The following is a 6,231-nucleotide window of genomic DNA, read 5'->3' as shown; positions in this document are numbered from 1 at the left end:
AAGTACATTTCCCCATGAAAGAAAAGACCCCCTCCCCTTTTGTGTGTGAAATTTACCCCCTAATCGCCCTGATTGCTTGTCTCCCGGATGCATCCATCACCCATGCGCATCCAAGCCCTCCTTTGTGTTACCAAATTAAGCATGCACACCCACAATTCCCTCAGGATCCTTCAGCCCCCTCCTCCCTCGAGGCTGGGACCCTGCAGCTTTGACGCACCACATTGACGCTCTGAAGCCAGCTCCATCAGGATCGCCTCCCCTCTGCCCTTCCTGTCAAACAATTTAAAGAAAGAGGAGTAGGCGGCCCCCAGTAGATTGCATTAAAAGCAACCTTCACGCGGGGCTGCAAAATAAGCCTTCTTATATTAAACTCTAGCTCAAACAAAACTTCGATCTTGACCTCCAGCCATCCGCTCTAGAGCAGACACAAGAAGGCGGGACCCGGACCCCTCCCATAACCTGGGGAAGGGAGTGTGTTTGAGTCCTTCTTCCCTACAAGACCCCTGTGGATTCCAGAAGGCTTCGCCACTTGACCGTAGCCCATGGAGATGGCGCCAGGAGAAAACCAACTACATCCCGGAGATGGAACAGATCTCTCTGGAGGATCCCGCCCTTGACTAGCGGAGGCAGCCGACGGCCGACGCCAGCGGACGGGTCCAAAGCACCCGCCGATGACCACCGGGGGGATGTCAAGGCAACCACCAGCCAAGTTTCCTTCGAGAGCTGCTGGCGCCAGCAAGAGCTATCCCGAGACACTCCGAGGGATCTCTGTGCTGCCATCTTTGCGATCATCACCGCCAACTCGAAGCAGTCACCATTCTCTCTGCCTGCTCTGCCCACTTGCCTCCTGCCGGTGGCAGTCGGCCACCCCCCTGATGAGCTTTGACGGCAGACCAACATCTGGGAGTACCGCTGTCGCCGCCAACGTTTCGTCCCTTCTGCCTGGAGCCAGCTATGACTCAGGAGGTTGACGCTGTGTGTCGCTGCTCCTCATCTACAGCCGCCATTCTCTCTCCCTCTCTGTCGCCCCTGGCTGAAGTTTGAAGTTGCAGCCAGGAACATTCCTGATAGGTTAACCTTTGGAACTCTCCCGGGCTGTTTCCAGCCACCTGATTGTTATCCGAACACATGCCTTCTCTCGCAGCCTTGCTCGTGGAGAGTCACTGAACTTTGCAATGCACTAAAGACTATCCAGTAGCTCTCTCTCTACGTTCTTGAGAAATCTATGTGGACTCTACCACCCATACGCTCTAAAGGCTTTGGTGGCCAAACAGCAAAAGAGCCGTGCATTACGATAACAATACATTATGCAGCCATGGGCTGCCCCCCTTTTTCCTTTCATCACCTAGCCTTTGTATTGTTTAGCTATGTTTATTATTTCCATCTACATGATGCCCTTTGGAGCCGACCTCCAAAAGGAATTATTGGAGTACTGTAACCCAGCTGATCATGGAAGTTATTGTACGTACTTTAATTTTAGAAGTTATGTTATTTGTTGTTGCTTGCATCCGTCTGCTGGAACTCTCTGCTGCCGCCTCACCATCGTCTTCTGCCTCAGGCTCCACTCCGGAAGCCCACAGCGCCGCCGTCGCTCCCCCTTCCCTTCGGCCCCCCTTTTTGCCGGATGACAGCTGCTGACTCTAGCTTCAAGGCGGAGTATGTTTCCCCTCGCGACTTCCCTCTCTGTGGGAATCCCCGGACTTATTTCCTGTAACACCAAGACTATCGGCCTGTTCTGGCCTGTGCCCTTCTTGCGAAGTCCACCAATTCTACCTCAATCTGCCTTGGATGCTCTGGTCTCGGAAGCAACAGGAGCTTAAGCCAGCCGTTTACCTTAGATAATCGCGTGCCGCCATTGATTGCCTTTGTCATTGTTGATTCATATGAAAGTGCATGAGTTGCCAGATGCACTGTACTACTGTTCCAATTCCTGCATTGGTTTGATTGTATGCTTTATTATTGGAGTTTGCCTTGCTCGATGCATATCTACTTTTGCCTGTAACGTGAGCAAAGAAACCCTTTGACTTTCCCTTACATCGCCAACCAAGTTCTAATTGTTGCATCAAGCAACGCTTCGGCCAGCTTGGTCCAAACGGCAATGAGGAAGGTGAGCGTCCCTTTAAATCGCGCCTCTAACAATTCGGCCTCCCCTACTAAATGTAAAAAAGGAGAGATGTAGGGATGAGCTGCTGACCCGAAGCAGCACCGTAAAGTAGGCGGCGCTGGAAATCACTGGCGCTCCGGTCTTCTGGGTAGCATCGCCCCCCCACCCCTCACCCCCCCCCAATGAGTCACGGGTCATGAACTGCCTGGCTCACAACCACCGGGTGTCCCAGACAAAGGGACAATGGTCTTGCCCCCAGGTGAGGATTAGGCCCAGACGCTGATGCTCCTCTCCGCACGTAGCAGCCAGGTGAGATCATGCATCACATGATGATCTCTCAGTCTCCCGCTCTCCTGCTCTCCCGGATTTCCCCCCGATCCGCCCTTGTACACGCCCCCGCTATAATCATAATAAAAGGTGCCAGGAACCAGCACGCGGGAGAGTCGCTAGGAACACGGACACCCGCGCTCCTGCTGCTGGCGCTCTCCACCAGATGAAACCTCCGCGTCTCGCCTCTTCCTTAGCGACGACCCTGCGGGGATGACTACAGTTTGGAATGTCAAAGTTTAATAATGAGAATACACCAATAGATTTTGTTTGAAGGCCAATCTGAAGTTAACCCTCTTTCATCTCATTCCCAGAATTCTCCAAAGAGCTTCTGTTGCATACTGGTGTTATTTGTTTCATGGCTTTATTGGATTTTTTTTTCTGAGTGAACCATTTTGAGAAGGTCTCCACATCTGGAGAGGAGACATATGCATTTTCTAAAGAAATAAGTGGCTTAGCTATTGGCCTGGGAACAAAAGGTACAATCATAAACATACTTTTCTGGTATCAACCTTACAGAATAAAAGGAGACTTACTTCTTAGTATTCCTGCTTAGGATTATTCACAAAGTCTTTTGTTGGGGATGATTTTCTTAGGCTCTTTGGTGCTGAGAAATCCAAACAAAAGCAGTATCCTTGTTTTATTTTGCATTTTTAACCTGTCTTTCCTCCAACAAGCTCAGGGTGGCATGCAAGGGGTAAAACCATGTGGAGTAAGGTTGAAAGAAAGTGGTTACCCCAAGGACATTTTTGACCCAAACTGGTGTTTTAACTAAAACCACTTTTTCTAGTTGAACAGTCTAATTTCTGTTCCACACTGGCTCCCTTGCATTCCAGAGTACAAAAAGAATTGAAAGGGTGTTTCACCTTTCTAGAAGCTTTCCACTATGCCTGACATCTGTTTCAAGCAAATACCATCTTTTGTAGGTGAGAAAAATGGTTGTAGACTTCAGTTTGAAAGTAACCAAATGGTCCTTTGCTGGGCCTCCTTCTCTGAATTTAGGTGATGTCTGTGATATGCTTTGGTTACTTCAAATATTAAGTATTGTTGTGTTTATTATGATTTTAGCTGTTTAACAGATTTGCAGTATAATTCTATGATCCCACTGCTGGTCTTATAGCTTCTCCAACCTGCCGTTACCCATTCAGGGCTATTTGATGATCAGGCTGTCTCATTTAGCTACTTATCTTGGTTGGAGCTAACTTTTGCCAGTCTTACTTGAACTCACTGTGGCTATCTTTGCCTTTATATCTTCCTTGGCTTGTGAATTGGAATGATAGTTTTTGGTCTTTGGATGTACACATGAAATCTGACTGCGGATATAGCCTTGCTCTTAGCTTGAGGATAGTTGGCAGTGATAAGGGGTACCAGACAACAAAGGATCAGGGTGTACGAGCCTTTGGTATAGATCCCAACTTGGGAACATAAAGGGGTCTATGTGGGGAGTATTTATCTCTCCCAGGAAGATGTACCACATTATTTCTACAACACTCAAGACTTTAAGCCAGGCTTTAAGTGCCATCTCAATTCAGCTTTAATTATGGAGTTGCTATGGTGCTGACAAACTCAAGTAGTGTTTATTTCTTTGTGAGTTATTAAGGAGCTGAGCATAGTTCTTATGCATTTTAGCAATATAACTAATGATCTCTTTCCTTATTGATGCCTTGTGGGCCTCCTGGACTGTGCCGGATGGGAAAACACTTGTTTCATTTAATTCAAAAAATTCAGTGATGGCTTTGCACAAAATTGATCCTCTGGTTGAGGAATTAAACCCCTGACACTTGCATGTTACATCACTTTTAAACCTGTGAAAGCAAGCATAAAATGAAGACTTTATGCTCTGTAGAAGCAGAAAGGCAACAAAGCAGCTCACAGAATCTCACCAATACAGCTTTTATCACAGAGACCTCCTCCTTTCTCCACATGTTCCCCCTTCTATGCTTTTGTGAATGGTGCTAAAGTTCAGACATACATATGTTGAATAGTGGGGTATTCAGACTTCTTCCTTTTTAATTTGGTGTGCTTTCAAACCTGTCCTTTGACTTCTGTGAAATCAAAGGGCCCAAATAACATGCTTAAAGTTCATTGCTGACTTGGTGCCATGGATGACCCCACAATGAGTTTCATTTCTCCTCACCCCCCTTCAGAAGCATCTCTGCATCCCAAGGAAGCAGTGCAGTCTTGTCCATTCAATCTTTGTTTACTGAGTCGTAACTACCAATTGATGCCCGTGGTGATAATGATAAACAGCTGCCTGCACAAAAGCTGAATGGGAGATAATCACTTTAGATGGCTTCATGTAGTGATGATAATGTCTTGGGTAAGATTTGAACTAATTACCTAGAAATAAAAGTCTGTATAAAAAAAGGAACTCAAGCAGGGGTTCTCAGATTTTGTACTGTTAGGCCTCTTTAAATCAAGAAAAACAACTTCCTAGGCTCTCTTTTGTTCAAATCAAACCTGCAGAAACAATATCTTCTCCAAAGGAGAGAAGAAGCTCATTGGCCTTCATCCTGTTGTCCTTGCCATTAATCCATCGACAGCAAAAAACAGTTGATCAGCAAACTCCAAGTCACACAAATAAGTGGTTTCCTGATTGCCCATCAATTGCAGAGTATTTTCATAGTCTTTGATACAAAGCATACTATTTTTTGGAAATAATTTCTATTAAAAGCCAATGACACTTCAAAGTAAATAGGTAAATATGTTTAAGATTGATGTTCCTTGAATATATATGAAATACCCACAAAGCTGCCTCATCTTCTTTCTATAATCAGTGGTCTAAATGGAGTTCCTCCTTTGCACAAAACTTGTATGTACTGTGAGAGCTGAGCCTCAGCCTCTGGGGCAAGGCAATCATGCAGTCCTGTTCAGTCAGCTTAGGGTTGCCAACATCCAGATGGAGCCTGGAGATCTTTCGCTATGACAACTGATTCCCAGATGACCAAGGATAGTTCCCCTAGAGAAAATAGTTGCTATCAAGGATGGACTCTATGGTATCATGTCTTGCTAAGGTACCTTCCATTCTCCAAAATCACCTCCCCTATGCTCTATCCCCAAATCCTCCAGGTGTTTTCCAATCCTACAGCCACCACAACAGGAAAAGGGGAGCAGACTCCTGTGGCTTGCTCCCAGACTGGTCCACGGCTTGGAGCCTGTGAGCCCCACCTCCATTGGAGGTTGCGCCTGCCTTGCAGGCCTGCTGCCCTCCTTTGACTGCTAAGGTAAGTCGAGCATGGGGGGCGCTCGGAGCAGGTGTTGCCTTGGTTGCCATTTCCCCCGGTACCCCTCTGACTCCAAGGAAATGTTGTAACCAGGGAAGTCAAATAAAATTCTAGTGACTCATCAACATTTCCAACTACATGTTTGTTTGTGTCCTTACTACCTGGTCCAGCTATGGACTATAAGCCCATGCTGATTCTGCATCTAACAGCCCTGACTCATTCAGGTCTTAGACAGTGGTGGGATCCAAAATTTTTCATAACAGGTTCCCACAGTGGTGGGATTCAAACAGTGGCGTAGTGCCAATGGGGTTGGGCAAGGCATGACGGGGGCGTGGCCGGGCATTCCGGGGGTAGGGCATTAATAATGTCTCTGTTGCTGTAAAAAATTCTTACTATTAAAAAAAGTTCCTAATTTCCAGCTGGTATCTTTCTGTCCATAATTTAAACTCATTATAGCAAGTCCTATCGTCTACTGCCAACAGAAACAACTACTTCTCCTCTAATTGACTGCCTGTCAAATACTTAATACTTTCAAATACTTAATTTTGTTTCTAGAAATCAAAAGAAGGATACTTT

General features: G+C 46.3%; 1 long non-coding RNA gene across 1 annotated transcript; it reads left to right on the top strand.

Moving 5' to 3' along the window:
• The first annotated feature begins 3,315 nt into the window (after positions 1–3,315).
• Positions 3,316–5,655, top strand: LOC125434583. The gene is made up of 2 exons (XR_007244801.1): positions 3,316–3,357; positions 5,501–5,655. It is a non-coding gene; the product is annotated as an uncharacterized LOC125434583 (long non-coding RNA).
• The last annotated feature ends 576 nt before the right edge of the window (positions 5,656–6,231 follow it).

This window comes from Sphaerodactylus townsendi, linkage group LG06 (genome assembly GCF_021028975.2).
Source record: "Sphaerodactylus townsendi isolate TG3544 linkage group LG06, MPM_Stown_v2.3, whole genome shotgun sequence".
Taxonomy (NCBI): Eukaryota; Metazoa; Chordata; class Lepidosauria; order Squamata; family Sphaerodactylidae; genus Sphaerodactylus; species Sphaerodactylus townsendi.
Note: the sequence above shows the minus strand (reverse complement) of the source record. Positions and strands in the feature narration are given on the sequence as shown.